The 25,685-nt window shown below is 45.9% G+C and overlaps 1 protein-coding gene across 2 annotated transcripts in view; it reads right to left on the minus strand.

The window, feature by feature from the left end:
* MLXIP (MLX interacting protein) overlaps positions 1 to 25,685 on the minus strand; it is a 2,166,122-nt gene that overhangs the window by 2,027,757 nt on the left and 112,680 nt on the right. The window lies entirely within an intron of this gene.

Below are 25,685 nucleotides of genomic sequence, written 5' to 3' on the forward strand. Positions count from 1 at the left end.
ACTTCAGCATGAAGCAGTGGCTCTTACATGCAGCTCCACTTTGTCACTTCCAAGGGAAACAAAGCCAACGTAAATCCAGTCAGTACCACCTAGTAGCATGCCAGATCACCGCTATGAAAAGGTTCCTGATCCAGTCTGGCTCTTGGGTGAATATTCTAAAGGTGAATAATCTGTGATTAGAGTATCCACCAAAAAGAGTGTTAACCAAGGTAAGTAAATTGTTCATCAGGAAGAGAAGGCCAGAGGTTAAAAGGGACTAAACGCCACTTCTAGGTGATATGAGAGAGCAGTGGTAAAGGAGGAGTCAGCACAGAGAGCAAGGCACAAGGCTAAGAGACAAGTGACACTCGAGTACAAGACATAAGGCGGTAGTATGTTTGGCAAGAGAGATGCAATACAAGGATTTTAGAGGGTTCCTATAGGTGATTGTTCCCCTTACACCACTCATTATCGGAAACACAAGAGTGGAAATATCAAAAACAGACACTGGTTGCAATCAGGATTCCGCAGCAACCACAGCACCGAGACCGCCCTCATCGCCGCCACAGAAGACATCAGGATCCTTCGAGACAGCGGCCCTCATCCTCCTGGATCTCTCCGCCACCTTCGACACAGTCTGCACCGTACACTAGGCACAGGACTTCAAGACGCAGGCATCCGGGAGAAGGCCTTGGACTGGACGACCTCCTTCCTCTCCGGCAGAACTCAGAGAGTCCGCCTCCCCCCATTCCAGTCCGAGGCCTCCGAGATAATCTGCGGCGTCCCACAAGGATCTTCCCTCAGCCCGACACTGTTCAACGTCTACATGGCACCACTAGCACGCATCGCCCGACAGCACAACCTCAACATAATCTCCTACGCCGACGACACGCAGCTGATCCTCTCCCTCACCAAGGACCCTCTCACCGCCAAATCCAACCTTCACCAGGAAATGAAGGCAGTAGCCGACTGGATAAAGGAAAGCCGACTTAAGCTAAACTCATACAAGACGGAGATCCTCATCCTCGGGTCCAACTCCTCAGCATGGGACGACTCATGGTAGCCCGCATCACTGGGGACCCCCCCGGCCCCCACCGACCACGCACGCAGCCTGGGAGTCATCCTCGACTCAAAACTCACCATGACCAAACAAGTCAACGCAGTCTTCTCCACCTGATTCAACACCTTCCGCATGCTCCGCAAGAGCTACAGATGAATCCCGACAAACACGAGGAAAACAGTCACCCAGGCCCTAGTCAGCAGACGACTCGACTACGGTAACGCCCTCTATGCCGGAGCCTCGTCCAAGCTCATCAACAGACTGCAGAGAATCCAGAACGCCTCTGCACGCCTGATCCTCAACGTCCCGCGCCGCGACCACATCACCCCCCACCTGAGGAATCTGCACTGGCTCCCCGTCGACAGGAGAGTCTCCTTCAAACTCCTGATCCACGCATACAAGGCGCTCCACAAGACCGGACCAGCCTATCTCAACAGTTGACTCTCCTTCTACGTACCCAACAAGAACCGCCGCTCTGCTGACCACGCCCTGGCTGCGGTCCCGCGCATCCGCAGAACCACTTCCAGAGGCAGGTCCTTCTCCCACTGCACCGCCAGGACCTGGAACACCCTCCCTCTCTTCCTACGACAAACCGAAGACCTGCTGACTTTCAGGAGACAACTCAAGACCTGGGTCTATGACCAGTACCAGCAGCACCCTGACCCCCCACCCCAGCGCCTTGAAACCCTTAGTAAGTAAGTAGTGCGCTTTACAAATTAAATGATTGATTGATAGATTGGTTATAGATATCCTTTGATGGTGCAACACTTCTTTGTAAGTTAAATTAACCATGCCTATTCTATATATAGTTTGATTTAAAATAAATATTACACAAATATTTGTGTTAAATACCATGCGGATCAGACGGATCCAGTATTATAAGAAATAAGTACTGAAAGCAGAGAATTTTATGAACCTGATAGCAAATAGGAGGCTAATTTATCCAGCGTGTGGGTGCACCCAAAATGTGCTTACTCGCCCCAGCACCAAAACGTTAAAAATTTCAATAAACAAAGATGCACCCAAATTGAACTTCCAAATGCAATTACTTTAAGTTTAATGCACATACATTAATTATAGATATATCTTCATCAATTCATAGTTTAAAAGTCACATCTAGTTTTCACAAAAAGCTAAATAATGTGTACATCACAAACCCTGAATGTATTAATAATATGCCAGGTATTGTGACAGAAAGAAACAATATAACCGCCTCACTTTCCTAGAAACATCCAAAAACAATGTTCGAATGCAGCTAAATCAATTTTCCGTGCCAAAACAGTCAACGTGTTTCGAGACTCCTGTCGCTTATTCAAGGCTATAGTGAAAGTCAATGCACTGCAAATACTGGTAGACAAAATATCTGCCACATTTTGATGGTGAGCTTTGTTCTTAGTCATTCTGGAAATGCTCTTTACGGAGCGGTGGAGAGTTATTCCCAGCATGTTTATCCAATTTTCCAATGTAGTTAAGCTTGCGCTGTCCGAGAGACGGGGTTACAATACATCCTTAGGCACTCCCCGACTTACTACAGGGCAGTGCAAGTAGTTGGATTTAGTGCAGTGTTAATGCTAAAGGCACATGGATGGCAAGTTTTCCTGAGTCTATGCAGGATGCCACAGAGAGGCATTGGGAAAGATTCATCTGGCGCCAACATAGTATTAATCAAGGACTCAGAATTAGATAGAGACGTTATAGTAAAAAGTTAGCCTGGGCTTGATTTCTTAGGGAACTCATGTAGGGAAAAGGGGGATGGTCAGGTAGGACTGGTACACAGATCGCTGCACTCATCACTACTCACAGATACAAACAAGCACCTCTCTAACCACGCAACAAGATCTTACAGTAAACTGCACACTTGTGATGCAGACAACACACAAGGAAAACACCCAGTGCTCGTTAGGAGGGTTGATGATAAAGCATAACATATACGTGGGTGAGGACCTTTAATTCAATTTATTTCCCATTTTCCTAATGCCCTCTAAAACGACTTAAAATTGGATATTACAGGAGTTCTGGAGACCGGCACGGCAACCACCCAGGAAAACGTACTAAGCCTAGACATTCGAACTACCATACACAGAAAATGGTGTGCATTTCCTATTGTTTCTGGGAGGGAAAGTTCTGGAATCTGTAGAGCTTCACCAAATTCGGTCCCACACATCTCCCAATAAAAAACATTGCCCACTTGTGGTGCTACTTAATTCCAATACTTTTTTTATTTTTCATAGATTAATTTCTTCGGGAAAACCATGAGCATTCTAAATGAATTGTCCTAGCTGAATTCAGAATTCTGTCTACGTTTCAGAAATGTACAGCTTTCCAGGTTCATCCATGAGTTTCACACCTGCTTTCACCACAAACTAGAAGGTAGACACTACAAAAAAAAATCGGAAATATGAACTACGACTTAAACAATTGCTTTATTTTTACACAAAACTTTGAGCATGATCACAACAGCATGGTCCGCCCGCTAGATTACGAGTACAATTTGTGTCTGGCAGGCTTTTCTTTTGCCGTTCCCACGACGGTGTCCTGAAAGAGGGCACCGCAATGGGAACGCAAAAAAAGTTCCAGAACGGCATGGACCGTGAAGTCTATGCCCAGCTGGAACTTGGGGTGCATGCAAACATGTATCCCCCTGGCAGCGTGGGAATGGGGGGACCCCTTTGTTTCCCCATTGACAGCCTTTGCATGGCAGACTCACTGCCACAAAAAGGCTGGCGGAAGGGAAACTTGAAATATGCTTGGCGGACCACAGCAGTCCTGCCTTGCATAATGGATACACCTATCCTCTGCACCACCAAGGAATGGCGGTTTCCTGGTGCAGCAGTGGATGCTCCAAATGGCCGCCTCAGAATAGGGCGGCCGCAAGACCACCACCGCAAGTCTGGCAGTCAAAGACTGCCAAACTCGTAATCAGCCCCTTAGTTTTTTCCTGAAAGGTAAGAATATGGTAATGTTAGCACAGTAAACTTTTCAATGATGCAATTCTTTTAGGGAATAAAATACGCTTTTTGCTGCATTTTGGCTATTTTCTCAGCTTCCTCCAAAGGGATCCACAAACTTTGGGAACCTTAAGTATCCCCAACATGTGGGGGGAAAAAGGACACAGATTTGACCTAGAAGCCATTTGTGTAAAACAAATTATAAAGGTTTAAGCACCAAGTACCCCAAACATTAAAAAAAAATCTCTATGGAGAAAAGGCTCAGCAGCTAAGAAGTTAAGGCTCATCATACAGTTTGCTGATTTCCAGCCATTAGCCATTTAGAATTATTTGGTTCCTTAAGGTTAATAGAGATTTGTTAACTGTTTAATTTAGTAATGCTACCCATTGCTTAATGTATAAGCAAAATGAGTTGATCCTGCGGCAGCACCTAGCAGTTGAAGATATCAGGAGGTCTACTCTAAGCTCTAAAAATACATCCCAGTTATCAGTTCCTATCCGGCCACTGCCTGGGCATCCTGGATCCTGACACCAGGCTTTCATGCATTAGGTCTGGGGTTAAGGGATGTGTACTGGCGACCCAGATGCAACATGCGCCCTTGCACTGTAGCGGGTGTCTGGTGGGCCCAAGGGGGAGTTCCAGGCTTGACGAGTACCGCCATCAAAGGTGCCACCACTAAAAGAACCTAAGTGTCCAGCAATCAACAAGCTACCCAGGCTGGGTTAAGTTGTGGCCTGCTTATACAACACAACAAGCAAGAGCCCAGAGGTTGGATTCGGCTGCTGCCTACTGCAGGTCACGTGGGGCTATTCAGAACCAAGTGGGGGGAGCGGAGCATTTTAGGTTGCCAAGAGTGACGCCCCTTCTGATGAATGTGTGACTACAAAGGACACCACCCCTCCCTTGACTGAGTCTCTGGTATTCCCTAAAGCATAGGGTGAATGACGAAATGTGTACATTAGTATCCCATGTAGGACTCACTTGGGGTATGAGTTTAAGTATACTTCCTCACATTAGCACGTAGAAAAGTTGTGGACAACTAATTCCGTTTTTGATAGGGATCGGACAGCCCTGACTAATGCCCCAGGCCGAGTAGGCTAACACATTTGGGCAGAGTTAAGGATTCAGTATTTTTATTGCCAGCTTTTACAATGCAGACCAATTACATCACACAAGTACTGTGGCGAAAAAACACCACCTGGCCAATTCTAATGAAGTAGCTCACAGGTGATACAAGATGCTTTCCTAGAAAACATCAACATGTCAAACAAAATCAAAAGACAGGCAGTATTGCCGTTCACTAGACAGCACACAACAACTGACCTGTTTTTGCAGGAAACGTAACTGGTGGGTACAAACTCTGCCTTCTTCAGCAGGTATGGCTTCACCAGTGCTTCATTCAGATTTCACTTTGGGATACAGGGGATTAGCAATACTCCTCCGCAAATCCCTTCCAAGGATATGGAGGGGAAAAGGTCTGATGGCTTTGGCAGATCCAAGCTTGTGTCAGATTCCTTACATGAGCAACAAAAATGATCCCTTCCATCTGTATACGCCCCTCAAAGTTTGTTAGAACACACTAAACCAGCTCACCTTCCTACTATTCAACACATCCCATAGTAATCTCTTAATTGGAGGTAACTTCAATGCAGTCATGGATACCTTGCACTCCCAGCAGTCAGCCACACACAGACCTCCCACATTAGCAGAGTGAATTACCCCATGGGGTTGGAAGATCTCTGGCATTCTCTAATGCATACAACTCACACTCACGCTCATACCATTGGTCCGTCCCATAGTTGATACAGTAGAAATGGCAGAAGACTAAATATTACTGAGAGGCATCTCAGATCACTCGCCAGTCCTGCTCAGTTTGTAAAGCCCAGAGGGCAGTCCACGAGGAACCTGGTGCTTTAGCACCCCGTGGCTCCTACACAAGGAGTTGATGGAGTCCTTGAGAGAAGGATGTTACAGAAGAAATGCGTTACTTACCTGTAACAGCAGTTATCCAGTATTGGTATCTTTCATAGATTCACATGCCTGAATCATTCCCCGTCGTCGGGGTAGGAGTCCCCGGTAAATAACAATAGTAATGTCACATAGACATATACTTAGTACTAGGCCAGAGGTCTCACATTAGTAGCCTATCTAGGTCCTTATGTAAAAAGGACCAAACTTTGGCCAGGAGCCAATCGGCTACCATCACCCTTCTCACCTTCCTGGAAGGAGCCCTAGTCCCTCAGATTTTCGTAAGCACAGTGCTAAGTAGTACCTACTGAGAGGGAGAAGGTGAGCCCTTCCAGGGGAGGCGGGTGGGTTGCATGTAAATCTATGAAAGATACCAATACTGGATAACTGCTGTTACAGGTAAGTAACGCATTTCTTATCCAGTATTATGGGTATCTTTCATAGATTCACATGCCTGAATCAGAATAGCAAGCAATAATGAGCACATTTCGCATAATACATTCGTAAAGACATAGTAATCTTATCACAAGTTGTTACACAGTTTACATGATACTCACAACCTGATAAGAAATGTGCGATAAATTACCTGGAAGGTGGGATGAAGGAAGAAGGCTCACCACTAATGAAATAGATGACGTAGGACAGCCTGCCCCACTGCTGCATCCTTCATAAGTTCAGAGTCCAAGCAGTAGTGCTTGGTGAACGTATGTGGTGTCTTCCATGTCGCCGCTCTGCAAATGTCGACAATGGATACCCCAGCAAAGAGCGCCATGGAGGTGGAAACCGCTCTAGTGGAGTGTGCTCGTACTTTTGAAGGCAGCGGGTGGCCCGCCTGTTGGTGACAGAAGGCGATGGCCGCTGAAATCCATCTGGAAATGCTTTGTTTTGTTAAAGCTAAGCCTTTCCTGGGTCTGCTAAATGCAACAAACAATTGGTTGGACTTTCGAAATTGCTCCGTCCTGTGAAGGTAAAATTTGAGACATCGTTTGAGGTCCAATGAGTGAAGAGATCTTTCAGCCGCAGATGATGGATTCGGGAAGAAAGATCGTAGGACAATAGGTTCGTTGAGATGGAAAGAGGACGGAACCTTCGGTATAAACTTAGGGTTAGTCCGTAGAATGACCCTGTCGTTCTTGAACTGGATGAAGGGGTCTTGCACAGAAAAAGCCTGCAGTTCACTCACTCTCCTTGCCGACGTGAGCGCCAGCAATAGAGCTGTCTTCCATGACAAATATTTTAGATCTGCTCTGTGGATTGGCTCAAACGGGTGTTTCATTAGTTCAGCTAGTACCACATTTAGTTGCCATGTAGGTGGAGGTGCTCTAACTGGAGGGAAAGATCTGAATAATCCCTTCAGAAACTGTTTGATTAGTCTGTTGGTCCATAATGAAGCTCCACACGAAGATCGTCTGAACCTGGATATGGCCGCCAGGTGGACCTTTATTGAAGCGTGAGCCAGTCCAGAATTGGCTAAGTGGAGCAAGTAGGGCAGAATTTGTGCTGGAGTAGAAGTGAACGGATGCAAATTCTGAGCTCTACACCACAAACAGAACCTTTTCCACTTGAGGGAATACGTCTTATTAGTACTTTCAGCCCGAGCCCGGGCTAAGACGACCCTGCATTCCTGTGGAATATCTAAATCCTGGAACTCTCTGAACTCAGGAGCCAATCTGATAATTTTAGAGATGTTGGATCCGGATGCTGGACTTGTCCCTGGTTCATTGTGAGGAGATGTGGGCATGTCCTGAATAGAATTGGAGGTTCCAGCGATAGAAGGTGTAGCTCCGTATACCAGTGTTGGCGCGGCCACGCTGGGGCTATCAGGATCATGGTACAACTCTCTGCTTTCAGTTTCCGGAGAACCCTGGGGATCAGGGGAAACGGTGGAAAAGCGTAAGCAAAGACGTTGCACCATGTCATCGAAAAGGCATTCCCTAGGGACCTTTTCTGGGGAAGCCAGCTTGCGTAATGTTGGCATTTCGCGTTCACTTCCGTCGCAAAGAGATCCAGGTGAGGTTTGCCCCAACGGGAGAACACCGAGTCGAGCGTCTGCTGGTCGAGCTCCCACTCGTGGCAAAGTGAACGCTGCCTGCTTAGCGAGTCTGCCAGGGTGTTGTCTACTCCTGGGACATACTCTGCCCGCAGAGATATGTCGTGTTGTACCAGCCAGATCCAGATTTGCTGAGATTCTCGAGACAACGTCCTGGATCGAGTACCCCCCTGCTTGTTCAGGTAGTGCATTGTGGTGGTGTTGTCCGTCCTCACAAGCACTGGGGAGTTCCTGATTCGGGGCAGAAATGCTCGAAGTGCCAGGCGCACTGCTCTCAATTCCAGCAGATTGATGTGGAGTTGTTTTTCTGCCACTGACCATTGACCGTGTACTTGCAGTTCCTGCAGGAACGCCCCCCATCCTTCCAGTGAAGCGTCTGTGGTTATCACATGAGGAGAGACTGGGAGAAGAAAAGGGAGACCCTTGTTTAAGTTGTCGCCCAGAAGCCACCATCTCAGAGCTGTCTTCATGACCTGAGTGATCCTGATCCAGTCGTCGAAAGACCCTGTAGATTGGATCCACTGATTTGTTAAGGCTTCCTGTAGAGGCCGCATGTGTAGGCGACAGTGAGGAATGAGAAAAATGTTGGAAGACATCATTCCTAGCAATGATTTGAATAGTCGAACTTTGACTCTCTGTTTGGCCTGAATGTGGACAGCCAGAGTCTTCAGCTTGACCTGACGTTCTCTGGAAGGAAAGGCTTTCTCTTGTTGTGTATCCAACGTTGCTCCCAGGAAATTGAGACGTTGTGACGGTTGGAGAGTTGACTTTTCCTGGTTGAGTGTTAGGCCCAGATTTTTGAATAGATGAAGGCAGGCCGAAGAGGACTTGGCTACGCCTGTCCGAGTCGGAGCTTTGATGAGCCAGTCGTCTAGGTAGGGAAAGACTTGGTGATGATGCTGGCGAAGGTATGCCGCTACTGGTGACAGACACTTCGTGAAGATGCGTGGAGCTGACTTCAGGCCGAATGGTAAAACCCTGAACTGGTAGTGCCTGCCTGCCACTGCAAACCTCAGAAATTGTCGATGACTCTTGTGAATGAGGACATGAAAATAGGCATCCTGGAGGTCTAAGGATACCATATAGTCTTTTGGATTGAGTAGGTGTAATACCTCCTGGAGGGTAACCATACGGAAGGACTGCTTCTTGAGGTATATATTTAGGTTTCTCAGATCCAGTATTGGTCTCCATTGCTTCTTCTCCTTTTTTCTGACCAGGAAGAATCGGGAATAGAATCCTCTCCCCTTTTGACCTCGAGGAACTCTCTCCACTGCTCTTTTCTGGAGCATTAGAGAGAGCTCCTGTTGAAGTAGGCGTAGATTCTTGTGCTGCATAGGACATGGTGGGTTCGGAGGAGGATGTTCCACAAACTCCAAAGTGTGTCCGAAGCGAACTAACTGCAGCACCCAACGATCTGTTGTAATTTGCTTCCAATTGTGAAGGAAGTTGGTAATTTTTCCTCCAACTGCGAATTGTGGAGAAGAGGTGGAGGCATGCTGGAGAAAGCAGTCATTGGCGTCTGTAATTATCCTTCTTTCCTCCTTTCCCTCGAAAGGACGACTTGTTGTAGGAAGCTCGTCCTTGTTGCTGTCTCTGCTGATATTGAGGCTTGTACTGCTGAGAAGAGTTATAAGCGGACTTGTAACCTTGATAGCTGCCCCGATTCTGCTGCCCTCTACCTCTGGATCCTCGAAAGGAATTAGTTTTGTATTGTAGGGTGCCTAAGGCTTTCGCCGTGTCGGTATCCTTCTTAATACCTTGCAGCATATCATCGATATGTTCACCGAAGAGCAGTTCGCCATCAAATGGCATGTCTAGAACTTTGGCTTGCACATCAGGCCGGAATGCTGTGGCTTTTAGCCAGCCCTGGCGTCTCAAAACCGCTGCTCCTGCCAGTTGACGAAATCCTGTGGAAGCGATATCCAAGGCCACATCGATCATTTCTGAGGCAGAGCGTTCGCCCTCCAGCAAAATTTTCTTAACCTCTTCTTTCTGGTCTTCTGGGATTGCCTCTAGATATGGGGCTATATCTGCCCATATCTGTCGATTGTAGCGACCTAGTAATGCTAGAGAATTTGCAGCCCTGACTGATAGGGCGGACATAGAAGAAAATCTTTTGCCGATGGCATCAAGTTTTTTCCCCTCTTTATCAGGAGGCGCTGTTATTGCCGCTGACGGGTTGCTAGACTTCTGCTGAGCGGCCTGTGATATAACTGAGTCCGGTTTAGTCTGGCCAGTTAAGCATGCAGGAGCAGTGTCTGGGGCTTTGTACTTCCTTTCAAGTCTAGCCGGCACTGGAATGAGTGAGGAAGGATTTTTCATAATTTTAAGTCCTTGCTCCCATATATAATCGATTACTGGGATGGATCGCACAGATCTTTTGAAGGGTTCCTTAAAGTCATGGAGGAAACAGTCCTGCGTTTCCGAAGCTATTTGGATGTTGAATCTTGCAGCCGCTCTCCCTACTATATTATGGAATCCCCCTAAATCTTCAGGGGGTGAATCATCCTGTACTTGCTCTGGGGATGCCGGATCCAGGTTGGCGTTATCATCAGAATCCTCATCATGTATTTCACCTTCCTCATCTTGGACCTCTTCATTTCTCATTTCTTCCTCATATTCATCCTCATCAGAAGAAATTTGAGGAGGCAATTTCTCTTGCTCCTGATGTACAACCAGCGGAGGTGGCCGCTGGCGACGTTGAGGAGTTGGAGCTTCCTGCTGTGTTGGCACTCCTGAAGCAGGAGCAGAAGACGGAAATCTTTGCTTATAGTCTGAAATCAGAAACTGTAGGTCAGAGACAATTGACGCCGGAAGGCATACCATAGGCTGAACAGTGGTATGCTGTTGAACTTCTTCTTGAATTGTCACCTCTTCAAGATCTTCACAGTCTGAACTCTCATGAACTTTGATGTTAAGATGAGAGGGACTGGATGCTATGGGAAACATGTTCTCCACGTCAGGGTCTTCTGCTTCTAGAAACTGCGTTGGCAGCAGTTGCTGGACATTGCTAGGTGAAGTCATCTCTGGTGTCACCATGCATGATGACATCTTAAAATGGGTATAGGAATACTTCAGTGATGGAGAGCCCTTTGATTGTAGATTCATTGTGGCGTCTGATGGAGCGTCTACAATTGTTGACATTGTATCATACATTTTCATCGTCGACTGCATCGATGTCGATGATGTCCTCGTCGACGTCGACGACAATGCCCTCGTCGACGGCGGCGTCGACACTGCAGAAGTCGACGACGATGGCTTCGTCGACGGTGTCGTCGTCGACGAGCTCGTCGACGATGGGGTCGTCGTCGACGGTGTCCTCGTCGACGGTGTCGTCGTCGACGGTATCCTCGTCGACGGTGTCGTCGTCGACGGTGTCCTCGTCGACGGTGTCGTCGTCGACGGTGTCCTCGTCGACGGTGTCGTCGTCGACGGTGTCCTCGTCGACGGTGTCGTCGTCGACGGTATCCTCGTCGACGGTGTCGTCGTCGACGGTGTCCTCGTCGACGGTGTCGTCGTCGACGGTGTCCTCGTCGACGGTGTCGTCGTCGACGGTGTCGTCGTCGACGGTGTCCTCGTCGACGGTGCCGTCGTCGACGGTGTAGTCTTCGTCGACGAGGAAGTCCTCGTCGACGGTCTCGACGTCGACGGTGTCCTCGTCGACGGTGGCTTCGACGACGATGAAGTCTTCGTCGACGATGAACTCGACGTCGACGATGGGTTTTTCGTCGACGCTGGAAGTCTTGCCTTCGTCGACGATGAAGCAGACGTCGACAGGAGCGTCGTCGACGGTTTTGTGAGAGGAATAACAGAAGGTATTGACCTACCCATCGTCGACGACGTTGTAGCAGTTGAAGCCAGGGAGAAAGTAGACGCTGTGGATGTCGAAATGGATACTGTCGACATCGTCACAGGCAGGCCAGAAGATACCACAGCAGGCTTTTTGAAGGCTGTCATCTGAAGAGAAGGCTTGACCTTAGGATGACCCTCCATAGATTTTGGCTTCTTGTGAGGAGGCACAGCAGACTGACCTGGAGATGTCTGTCGAGGCCTTTTAGGAGAAGAGTGGAAACTTCTGAAGGAACACTCACTCTCACCTGAGGAGACTTGGTCTTTGTCCTTCAGTCTCTGGAGCCACAGAAGCAGTCGCCCTTCCCTGTCTTTCAATGTCTTGACCGGGAGAGTGCGACAAATCTTACATTCCTTGGCAGAATGTTGAGGATAGAGGCAGTACAAACATTCCTCATGCTTGTCCTCTATGTGTAGCCTCATTTTACTACATGAGGCACATGGCCTAAAAAGTCCTTTTTTAGGAGTAGTAGACATATTAAATATCAATACTCCTTTTCCAACTGAACCTGAAGAAATAGTAGGCAAAAAACCAAAGATATAGGAAAAAACCTGAGCAGAGCTCAGTGGAGACTCCTCTGCACGACGTGCGGTAGAAAATCTGAGGGACTAGGGCTCCTTCCAGGAAGGTGAGAAGGGTGATGGTAGCCGATTGGCTCCTGGCCAAAGTTTGGTCCTTTTTACATAAGGACCTAGATAGGCTACTAATGTGAGGCCTCTGGCCTAGTACTAAGTATATGTCTATGTGACATTACTATTGTTATTTACCGGGGACTCCTACCCCGACGACGGGGAATGATTCAGGCATGTGAATCTATGAAAGATACCCATAATACTGGATAATTTTTATACCTTACTAAGCACACAAACATATTTAATTGGTAACCACATTACAGGAGGACTTCAAGAAAGTGGTACAGGAGAGGGTTATGGCCTATGTCACATGCAAGGAAGCAGGGAAGGGAATACAGTAAACCTGGATACAAAGGTGAAATAGCTGAAACACAGGATGTTACACTTGGAGAATTACTCGTCCTCAATGAACTGAAAGTAACCCAATCCAATTAAACAGACTTGTAAAGGACACAGCCAGATACACTGCATGGCCTCAGAGCAGACTTTACGAATCAAGGGACAAGACAGTCAAACATTTATAGTGGCTGGCAACTAGAGAGCAGGCCTCTAGAATAATCTCGGGTATAAAGGGCATGGATAATCGTGTTGTGAGAGATGCTAAGGGCATTCTGGATACATTAGTGGCTTAATGTGATGCACCTTATGCATTCCATCCTATCCCAGAGGTAGACTGATTAAACCAATGGATTACCAACCTTTCTGCTGAGACCTACATCATCCTATCACACTGGAGGAACAACTCAGTGAAGTGATCACAAAGATGCCACCCAGGAAATCATTGGGCCAAAATGGTTTTCTGATGGAGTAATATGAATTACATAAGGCTAAACAATAGGGAGAGCAAGGGTTTTCAGGGCCGCGTCATATCCCCAAGTGTAATATGAAGAATCAATGTGGACTAGTCCACTGTTTGTTTAGAATATGTCTGATATTCTAGGTCCAGCCGGGACGCCGAGGGACCCGAAGTAGGTTTCTCGTAGAGGACACTCGTGAACCAAATTGATAACGGGAGTGTCTCTCCCCCGCGCCCCGAAACTCTGGAACAAAATGTTATAGTGAAGAGTTTTCTCGCATTTGCATACAGCCAGGTTCTGAAACTGGGATGGTGCAGTGAGCTAAAAAACGGTGTTGGATCTAGCCCTGATCTCTTGACTGGGTGAGAGCTTTCTGCTTAATTCAGAGACTCTGTCCCTCACCACCCCTTGTTGTAAATATGAGTTTTCTCGCAAAGCAGCTAGTGTCTGATTTTTCTCGCAAAGCAGCTAGTGTCTGTAAGTAAATAGACACAGTTTTAATCTTCACCTTTTCCACACACTTTAGCGCGTGTGTAAGAGATAATCACCCGTGGCACCACTTTTGCCACTCACTTCACTTTACTTTACTTTTCTTGGTCCTGACGAAAGTCCCGCCTATTTTTTAAGGGACTGAAACATGTAGACCGCAAACACATAGTCAACTCATAGCAATACGCTATTTGTAGTTGCACCAAATATTTTAATCAACACCCTGGGCCGCCAAGAATAAATCAGTAGGTAAGGATTCCCAGAGGTGTCTTTTAATATTCACCTTCATCCACATCACACTGTTGCACGACACCTGCTCCGCTGTAGTCAGGCGTGGAAGCACAACCAGGCGGCACTTGGCTGCCTGGTTGGACCCCAATGATGAAGCATGACACTAATCAGGTTGGTGTGTGAGGGGTTTATTAACAAGACCTATTGGGTCCAGCCACAAGGCCGCAATCACAAGTGACCTAGAATATCAGACATATTCTAAACACTCAGTGGGCTAGTCCACATTGATTCTTCGTAATATGAATTACCCCTCATCATAATTCCCTACTTGCTAGTGCTACTTAACAAGGCAATCAAGGAATAGCAGATGCAGCAGGACCTCGGTGGAACCAAAATAGTTATAACCGCAAAACAAGGGAGGCCCCTAGAGGTCTGCTCCTCCTACCAGTCCATGTTATCGCTCAAAATCTAGACAAAGATTTTCACGAAAACTGTCACTAACCGGTTATCAAAGATAACCGCCATAAGTGCACAAGGACCATAAAGGCTTGCCTGGTTGTAGTACTAGACACTGGCTCAGATGGTTGCAATTGGTGTTAACAAGACACCCACTTTAGTTCCATTCCACTTTGAGAAGGCATTTGATTCCAACAGCTGGGAATTCCTGCTGCAGGTCATGTTCAAGATGAACTTCGCCACCTGGTTTTGGTGTGTGTCAAAACTCTACTTGGGACACTGGACCAGAGTGACAGTAAATGGAGCAATGCAGGCTGCTCCCTATTGCGAGAGGCACAGGGCAAGGCTGACAGCTTCCACCCCACCTATTCCCCTTGGCCATCAAACCGTTAACCAAGTGGCTCAGGAGAGATGCCCTTGTGAAAGGTTTCCAGTGTGAGGATCTGCCCTAGGACCGCATCTCTCTGTACGCAGACGAGGTCCTCCTTTCTCTGAAAGATCCTTCCACAGCATATAAATGAATAATGAAAATCCTTGATATATACGTGCGAGCCTCTGGCCCAACGCTCAACCGAGAAAAGTCCATCTTACTACAGGTTTAAGTGGGTGTGGACCGAGGGGTGTAGGAAATGTATGGAGACATTCCCAACTCTTAATCCACACCGCCATTTCAAATACATGGGGATACACTTAACGCTCCCCTAAAGGTGCTGGGACACTAATGTATTCCCCCCCCCCCCCCCCCCACTCAGCCCCCTCTGTAGAAGAAACAGACCTGGAACTTAAGAGGTGGTTACCTTTCCCGATATCTAGCCTGAGTAGGAAAGCTTCATACTAAATGATCACATTCCCTTGTTTCTTATACACTTTGAGGAACTTCCCCAAAGAGCAATTGACTGGATTTTCCCATAGAGCACATGGTTTATTTAATGATTTTCGGTGAGAAGGCAAACAACCTAGAGTCTCATTTACATACAGGCAGGAAGTAGAATTGTTTCCAGAGAAAGAGGCATCTGGCTTCCTACATAGCAGCAACATCTCCATATCATTACTCAAGGTCACCAAAATGACATTACGAGCAAGGCATAGTGCACTGAAGCACATTGGGTGGTCAAAAAGCCTACTCAGGAAACTCTGTATGGTCAGGGGACTGGCTCCTCTGCTCGGCTAAATGTTCTGAATAAAAAATGTGGTAGGTTATCAGAATTTACAAACTGGAGAATGTTTGGTATCAGAGCCAAAGGATTCAACATTTTTTAGATTCTTACAAATGTGACATATATTTTAGCTCTTAAAGGGCTCCTAACTGCCAATTTAACCTGCTTGAAGCCAAATGGATGTTGGAGCTATTGGGAAGAGGTGACATTTCCAGAATCTACCGTTCCCAGGTCATTAACGCTACTGACCCTATGAACCAGGTGGTAGGTAGAAGTAGAAGCGCTGGATGATGATGAATGGAGAGAAGTCAAAATGGCCCCACAGCATTGGCTATCTTTGCTTACCATTTACTAAGCCAATTCAATCACATTCATTGGGTATATCACAGTATAGACAAATTATGAAAGATGGCATGGGAGTCTCCCCTACATTCATAGGTTGTTTAAATACAGTAGGCACATTTTTCTATGGTGTCTCAAAATGCCAGACAATCCAACACTTATCATATTCAGTGCTCTCCCAGAGGTGCAATGTAGGCTCCTTGATCATACAAAATGGCACTCCTCTGCATACTTAGGACAGAGATGGCTCTAGGAGCAGCCGCATATTCCTGGGCATGGGTCCAATAATTGATATAAGGGACATAGCCTGTAAGTGGAGATCTAACTTTGCACAAATGATGCACTGCTTCCTCGGGAAAAAGTGTACAAGGTTAGGGGTTGTCCCAGCAAGTATAAAAGGTGGGGGTGTATGGCGGAATCAAACCCAAAATATGGACTTTTACAAAGAATATACCCTCTCCTGTCAGGCTCCTTCAGGTCAAGAATAGATAGTCTCAACCAACCCTATCTCTACTCGCATTTGGAATGGCACATGAAAAAATAGTTCTTCCAGGTAAAGACCTTTATAGTGTGCTATGTGCATGGATGGGTTTGCTAAAGGAATTTGCCTTTTTGCTTTGAGCTGGTATGTAGCTGTTCATGGCCAGTCCTATTTAGATTGTTTCCTAGATATTATCGCTACCCAGATAAATAACTATAATGCAATATTGTGCATGTGATAGTCTTGTATGTTTAAGCTAATATTATTTGCCTTAGTATGTTGATGTGGAACTGAGGGAGTGCAATTGAGTTCGCATAGCTCTGCCAATTATATGGAACCGGTTGTGCATATGGGAGTGTGAAAGGCCCTGTCTGGCAAGGTACATTTGCGAAAAATGTGTTAGAAGTATGATGGGGAGGACGTTGTGTAGGAAATATAAAAAGTGGAGAGCGTTGCTGGGTACTTCGCTAGCCAACTACATGGTTTATCTGGATTGTAATGTAGATAGGTTATGAATTCAGACAAACTCATTCAGTCAAATGTTGGTGTGCAGAGTATCATGGTGGGTTGTACTGTTTTGGACACAGCAATCCCTAACGACATCTGCGCAGTGTTGAATGTATAGAAAGTGGTCTAATATGTTCTGCTGTAAATTAGCATCTGCAGTGTCAACTGCACCGAATCCTTTTTTTACTGCTTAGTAGGAGGAGTTTGGGTTGCTTATATAGCAGCAACTTAGCAAGAAAAGTCAGTGGAGCACAGAGTGTATGTACACCCAAAGAGATTGTCAAGTACCTGCAGTAAAAACAAGCATTTGCAATGCAATAGGTCTCGCATTTGTTAAGTTAGAGCTGTTGGTGTTAAAAATGACAATGTTTTTTTACTTTAGATTTTTTTTATACCATTGGCAATAGTGATATGCAAATATAAGAACTCCCTTGCAAATAAAAAAACAAAAAGTAAAAAACATTTTTAACTGCAACCGCTCTAACTTTAACAAATGCGAGACCTATGCATTTAGCATGTTTAATTTTCACTTTCTTAATCTATTTGGAAACATTTTCCAGGAGGCAACCCTATTTACGCATACTCCCTTTAAATGTATATGTATATATATATATATCTTGAAAAATAGTTTCTCCTACTCTTTATAGGATTACACATAAAGTCATTCCAAGGGTGACAATTTCCTTTCTACATGTTTGTGAATATCACACATTTAAGAGGATTTAATAAAGTACTAAACCCAATCTACACTCTGAAATATCAGCAAATCCAGATTTTGTAAAACAGAATTCTGAATACAAATTCAAATATTAGTGGACTGTAGTTGACACGCAGATGCACAGAATGTTTGGTGACTTGGGCAGTAAGGGTCTGTCAATTTTAAAGATAATCTTAGCTTTGTCTGGACATGAGATTGCCTCTTCCATGTATTGCCTCTCACACGATAAAATCCTAGCTACAAGTACAAAGAGACACAACTTTAAAGACACACAGGCTTCATCTTGACAGATTCTGCTATGGTATTCCCATTGTATCTTTAGTACTGCCCGCTTTTTCCCACTCTCATATACTGACGTTTTGTAAATCTAATGTATAGTAAAATGAAGTTAAGTCCCATTCAACATCTGGATCCTGAGCCTGATTATGCTCTTCCTCATCCTCTGAAGTGTCAACCTGGGTAGGCTCTACCCTCTGAGGAATATCTACAGCCTCATCCACCTGCTGCGGCCGTGAAGAGGAAGTAGTCGACGTCTGTGGTTGCTCCGGTGCCTGTCCTTGTACTGGACGCGCCGCTTGCCTGCCACGATATTCCTCCAACATAGCTCGCAAGTCTGTGAGCAGAGACAACGGCATAGAAACCATACCCTGCTGGTTCGGTACTTCTTGGTATTGTACGCAATCCTCTTGCTGTTGTTGTTGTTGTTGTTGATAAAAATATTCGTTCTCAGGCTCTGAGTCATGATACTTTAGGTGCAACTGTGATGGGCTATACGCATCCCCAAATTCACCATCCTCCTCTTCCGAGTAATCCTCTTCATCAAGCAATAAGGCCGGAGGCAATGAAGGTACCTTCCTTGGCGAAGTCATCTCCGGTGAAATCCGTCTTTTACTAGGGTTTTCTGCCCTCTCCAACAACGACCCTTCCATCGTCAACGGTGGCGTTGTCGAGGTGGACGACGATAGAATTGGTCTTGCCGTCGTCGAGTTAATCGTCGACGGGACTGACGTCGTCGACGGGATCGTCATGGTCGACGTGATAGTCGTCGTCGACGGAGTTGTCGCCGACGACGGGGTTGTCGCCGTCGACGGGGTCGTCGTCGTCGACGTAGCGTAGTCGTCGTCGACGTAGCCGTCGTCGACGCTGATGTCGTCGACGTCTTCATGGATGGTGTAATTGTCGTCGTCGACGACGATGTTACCCTCGTCGACGTAAGCTTCTTCTTCGATGGCAAAGGAGATGCAGCCGTCTTAGGCAAACTCGACGACGATGCCGTCGACGAGGTCTTAGCATCTTTACTCCTGCCAGCTGAAGTCCCCTCCACAGCTGGCTTCTTGAAAGATTTCGAACCATCAGCCTGATGGGATGGCCCAGCCGAGCCATCTTCCTTCCTTGACTTTGGTACCTGAGGTACCGGCCTCTCCCTCTCCTTTTCACTTCCGTGAGGAGATTCGTTAGGCCCTGACTTGCCAGACCTGTCAGAGGTCCCACGCACAGCCTTAGAGGGGGGTTCCGAAGAAACTGAAGCAGATGACCTACCCCTCTTCTATGACCTCTTTGAAGAAGTAGATTAAGCATCCTCTTCATCACTGGAAATACATTTCTCTCCTGTCTTCATCTTCTGCAACCAAATCAGCAGACGCCCCTCACGGTCACGTAAGGTCTTAGTTGAAAAGTTTCTGTAGATTTTACAGTCTGCCACCTTATGATCTGGGTATGAGCAGTAAATACAATCCTTATGCTTATCCTCAGTAAAAAGTCGTTTTTTCGAACATGTGGCACAAGGCCTGAAGAGGCTTTTCTTCTCCTTGTCTGCCATATCTCAAATGTAAAGATTTCCTGAAAAGTTTTTGAAGAAAACCGTACCTCAATAGAAAACTAGAGCAGAGCTCTAGGGAGACTCCCTATCGCCAACGTGCGGTAGAAAATCTGAGGCTCTGAGCTTTCTCAGGAAGGTTCTACAGGGTGAGGCTGATCTGATTGGTTGGTGCTCTACATTTGGGTCTTTTTTCAAAAGGACACCTATAGGCTACAAAATAGTATAAGGCCTAGGCCTAATTTTTTCCTTTTTTGTACCTCTTTTCGGTTTATCTACCTTTTTATAGTTACATATATATATACATATCATGTGATCAAGCCTCCCCGGAGGCGAAACGAGTCATGGCGGCAGCGCTGGCTTTTATGAAATAAATCACCGTTCACCAGCACTTTTGGGTCGGCTCTTTGTTACTAAATATCCGGGCATCCTGTGTTCTGAGTGACAAGTTTCGCTATATATATATATGTCAGTTTCAGGCATCCTGTATTGTACCAACTGCTGGGGTTAAGCCATTAAAACCTCTGCCAGAATGCGGCCTGAAGAGCTTTTTATTGAATGTGCGTTCCTTGCCCAAGCATCATTTGGAATTGTGGGACCTTGTGTTTTCCTTACAGCCTGATATATGCTTCCTAACTGAGTCCTGGATGAAACCCCATACAGTTCCCGCAATAACATTGGGGGTTCCTTTAGGCTACAAATTTTTACATTTTGACCGGCCCAATAAAACCGGGGGTGGATTAGCCATCCTACACAAGGAAGAGTTGAAGGTCGTTATACTGGAGCAATTCCACTGTTTATCTATGGAAACTATGATTTTTAAAATAGGCTCTGATGCTAAAACCTTTTGGAAAGGAGCCCTAGTGTATCGCCCTCCTGGACCCATATCGGGCTTTACCCTATCCCTGGTGGAAGCACTAGCACCACATTTTAAAGCAAAAGAACATTTTATCCTCCTGGGTGATTTTAATGATTATGCCGATATTCCTTCACACCCAGAAACCTCAACATTCTTAGCAGATTTCTCCACCTTCAGCCTTGCAATGTATAACAAGGGCCCTACACATAAAGGAGGCCACACTTAGGACATACTCTTCTCCAATTGCCCCGACATACGATGCTATCCTGCAACCCAAATAAGCTGGTCTGACCACTATTTAGTGGAATTTTCCTTATTGGGTGTTGCTAAACCCTCCCATAAGCCACCGCTCCCACCCATCTGGAGACGACCCCATAAGCCACCGCTCCCACCCATCTGGAGACGACAGTGGCATAAAATAACAGTAGAAGAGCTAGAGATGGTATGGAAGAGACCAATCTTCACTGAGATAGATAACGTGGATTCGGCCCTCTCCAAACTTATTGATTCCCTCACATTAGCAGTAGATACTCTAGCTCCGCTAAAACTGCATAAACAACATTCCACCTCTAAGCAAGAAATATGGTACACCAAAGCACTTAGAGTAGAGAAACAGGGTTGTAGAAAAATAGAGAAGAAGTGGGGGAAAACCCAAACAGAGGAGAATAAAAGGGCACATAAAGAGGCTCAATCGAATTATAAAAATATAAGTCTGGCCAGGAAAAACCGTCTTATCCAGCAACTTGATGAAGCAGCAAATTCCTCTAAAGAGCTTTACAAAATACTACAGACCTTCGTAAAACCGATGGCCTGTGAAAGTTCGGATGATTTTTAACAGCCCCTCTGTGACGACATCTCCCTGTTTTTTGAGAATAAAATCAATACGATCTATGATAAAATCATGATAGCCTCCAGTAATATGAACAGCTCTCCTAGTCCACCTAAATCATCCATACTTGGGGACCATTCATTTACCACCTTTCCATCTATAATGATACTGATTTCTTCAATCTTATCAGTCACATAAAATCTGGGTCCCCGGATGATTTTTTACCTGCCAAAATGATCGCCCCCTTGAGTACTTTGATTGGACCTGAGGTCACATCTGTATTAAATCTCTCACTCAAGGAAGGGCAGGTACCTATAGAATGGAAGAGAGCGGTGGTAAACCCTATTCGTAAGAACACAGCATACCCATGGACGGATCTTTCCAACCTCCGACCCATCTCCCTTCTGCCATACTTTAGCAAGATGGCCGAGAAGCATGTGAACACATTATCTGTCAAAATACATCGAGACAGCGGGAGGTCTGGACCCCTCGCAATCGGGGTTCAGACCCAATCACAGCACCAAATCTGCCCTCCTCTCAGTGAGCGATACGATCAGAATGGCACTAGATGGAGGGGGCTCAATGATTCTGGTGCTGTTAGATTTGTCCGCGGCCTTCGACACGGTGTCACATGAGATTCTTATTGGCCGCCTGCGGGAGGTGGGCATAGGGGGTGTGGCACTGTCCTGGGTAGAGAGTTTTCTCACAGGCCGCTCACAAGGTGTCAGATTGGGCTCCCTTCAATCCATCTCTAGGGAGCTCACCAAGGGAGTGCCACAAGGCTCATGTCTAAGCCCTACACTATTTAATGTGTATGTGGCACCCTTGGCTGTCATTGTGAGAGAATATGGGTTTACCCCGGTGTCCTACGCTGATGACACCCAGCTCCTGTTCCCTTTCCAGTCCCTTACTCCAGCAATAAGGAAATCTTTTGCGGATGGTATGAGGGTGGTTTCTAACTGGATGGCTGGAAACTGCCTTCAGTGCAATGTAGGCAAAACAGAGGTGATGTTATTCGGAGAGGCCCCACTTCTGTGGTCCCCAGAATGGTGGCCTCTAGATCCCGGGCCAGTGCCAAGTCCAAAACAGACCGTTAAAAATCTCGGAGTACGTCTGGATCAGGCACTGGTGCTTAAAGAGCATGCCAATCAAGTTGCTGGTCTATGTTTCCACACCATCGGACTTCTGCGATGTGTTTTTCCACTCTTGCCTGACTATCATCGCAAGACTTTGGTCCAGACGTTGGTAATCAGTAGAGTGGACTACTGCAATGCCTGTTCATCTCGGCCAATGAGGAACAACTTAATCGTCTGCAAGTGGTCCAGAACACCGCAGCAAGACTGGTACTCAATGCCCAGCCTAGAACCCCTTCCCGCCCGCTTCTGGATAGCCTTCATTGGTTGCCTGTTCGGCAGCGGGTTAAATACAAAATTTGTTGTACCATCCATAAATGCCTCTTTGGCACAGGCCCTAAATACCTAACAGACAAGTTCATCCCTTATAGTCCTGGACGCTCTCGGCGCTCAAGCAACCAGAAACTGCTTCAGGTCCCCAGGATTAAGAGAGCAAGACAGGGAGGGCGTGCCCTCTCCTACAAAGGCCCCATTCTCTGGAACTCACTTCCACTTGCCTTAAAAACTAATTTAAATTTTCAATCCTTTAGGAAGGGCCTTAAAACCTATCTTTATTCGACCTCATAGTTCACTGGTAGTTCTACTATTCAGTTACCAGTCCAGCATCTGCACCAATGCGCAAGCGCGGAGATACCCCCTTGGGGGTCGAATCCTGCGCTATATAAGAAAATAAATAAATAAATAAATAAATAAATAAATAAATAAATAAAATGATGTTTATAGATGGGGAGTGTATTTCCCTCACTCTTCTGTTGGCCAGTATCTTGAAATTCATTTTCGTTTTATTGGTCACTTATATGGTATCCAATTGCTGTGTAAAAACTTCCCTAATTCAATTTGGAAAGCACAACAGGATAGCCAGTGTGGATGATCAAGTATGTGCACACGCGGACCGCGTTCTAAATTAATTACATACCTACATAAACAGGAAGTATGACATCTGAGTCACACGCAGAATCAGCCGTCTCCAAGGACTGAGGGCTTTGAGCGGCCATGCGATATGAGCTGGTGAGCAGGAGACCAGCCGCGGCGCTGTATCCAGGAGACAGGCACACCCTGTACATCAAGGAAGGGGCTGCTGAAAAACGCAAACACTGGCAAAGTCAACTGGTTTCAACCTTTTAATGAAGTACGCTCCTCCCCCAGCGTCTGACGCAGTGCGCGTGCACATCATCACGCGTCTGCCACTTAAACACGTGTGTATGAAGTGACGCCGCGGCAACTGGCAGAGAGGAGACGCCATGCGCGTCACATCGCCTGTCCGTGAGTGCACATGGTTTGTATCCCTTCGCGCACCAAACCCACAACAATAGTCTCGCCCTCGCCAAGGTGAAGCAACGCATGCGCTGCATTTGCTAGGCGAGACCTAAAAAATGTATGGATATAGCTGCGCCTGCAGATTGTTTCTACGAAATATTACCAGTCATATTGGATCTGGAAGAATGTTTCACAGCAGCAGCAGATAACTGATGTAATATGACGTCAAGGCTAAAGTCTCATGCACTCCGATAGAAACCTCAGTAATTCATACACTTCGCTACTGGAGCAGGTGATGCAAGTTCTGCCTATCATCTTTGGGCCCATCAGTGGCTAAGGACATGCTAAATAGAGCACCATAAAATTCATATATGAAATTCCCAAATGAAGTTCTAGTTGGGAGGTGGGCAGGGCATAAGGCATCTGCAGGAGCCATCGTATCCTTCAGAAAGTAAGTTAAAGATAAGCAACTTGTTCTAATGGATACTGGCTTTTGCAGATTCCTTTAATGAACATGTACCAAAGCAACTCCAGAGGATGGTGGTTGAGAAATTATGACAAACTTAAACCAAACTACTCTGTGAAACTGCTCGACCAAATAGAATAGGAATAGACAGAGAACCAGGTGGCCACTTCATAGATCAATCATACTTAAACAACCCTTAGTAGAGGCAATGATAAAACTATGCCTTTAACAGTGTAAATAAAGCTCTTAAGGAGGACTCTTACCTACTTCATAACAGTGTTTAGCAAACCAAAGTATATGCTGGAGGGCACTCTTTAATTACCAGACTTCCAAGCTCTGGAACAGTTTTGCCTGATATTCTCTAAAAGTCTGAACACTAGAATAAGATCCTCAAAAGTTTCTATTTTGCTAATTTCTCCTGTGCCATTTTGTCACCCTGTTCTTCTTTCAGCACAAGGAAGCTATTTTCGATAGCAGTGCGCTTTATTGAATAAACATGCAATTCCCATACCCTACAAGCAGAAGCAAATGCACCTAAAAAGACAATTTTGCAGGTTAGTAATTTAAAAGTATATGAATGCATCAAGTTGACATAAGACCCTAATTAAAACAAGCACTGACAAAGTCAATAGTTACTGCATTACCAGCCAGCATTTTTAGCACTGCCTATACATTTTGTTTTTTGGCCTGTTTACACAAAACTTTACGGGTGGGTAAGTAAGCTCGGTGACTTTCAATAATCTTAAAAAACATATTGGCTAAAAGCTTTCCTATTTTTGGGAACTAAAAAGCATACATTGCCATAGTAGCCCCTATCAAGGATGGGAGCTACTGTGTGTGTGGCTGTCCTCATATGAAAGGGCAAAATGCCATCACTCACAGTGGTTAGCCAATGTGAATGCAATGGACTTGCCCACTGCTCTATGCTGTAGTGTGCAGAAAAAAAAAATGAATAACACAATAACAGACACATGGAGGATAAGGGCTCGCTGAAAGCCTCTAAAAGTAAATATCTTGTACATATAATTTTAACAAAATCAAAAGATTTTGGATAACCCCAGACCTAGAAAGAAGAATAGTTACATCCCACTGCATCTTAATCAGGTGAAACAAACATTCCAAAATGGCAGCCATGTGTCCCTTAACTGTACCTATTTTGAGCCCTTTCTGAACGCACAACCAAACGAAGAATGTGAGAAATCTCTACCTGCAAGGGAAGAACCTATGTTGAAGTACCCCAATAAGAAAAGACTGACCATTTACTTGACGGGCCTCTAGAAATCAAAACTTACACAAGGTCATATTTCTTTAAATTTAACCTTTTGAGTTCCATGCCAGAATATTCAACTTTGCTTCAGCAGGGTGCACATGATGACAATTCTGTTGGTGAAAAAGAGCTTTCAAAGGTGGAAGGGGAACCATACGTTATAGGCTCAGCATCAGCAGGTCTGGATACCAAGTCCTGCTTGCACAGTCTAAAGCTGACAGAAGACCCCTCCACCATCAGAGCCAACTTCCACAGATGTATGATGACATCACCGACAGGATGAAGGACAACTGTCTCAAGCTCAACACTGACAAGACAGAAGTCCTCATCTTTGGGAAAAACACCATAAAACGATGCGACACATGCTGGTCTGCTGAACTCAGCTCATCCCC

The sequence above is a fragment of the Lissotriton vulgaris genome, chromosome 11 (genome assembly GCF_964263255.1).
Source record: "Lissotriton vulgaris chromosome 11, aLisVul1.2, whole genome shotgun sequence".
In the NCBI taxonomy this organism is placed as follows: Eukaryota; Metazoa; Chordata; class Amphibia; order Caudata; family Salamandridae; genus Lissotriton; species Lissotriton vulgaris.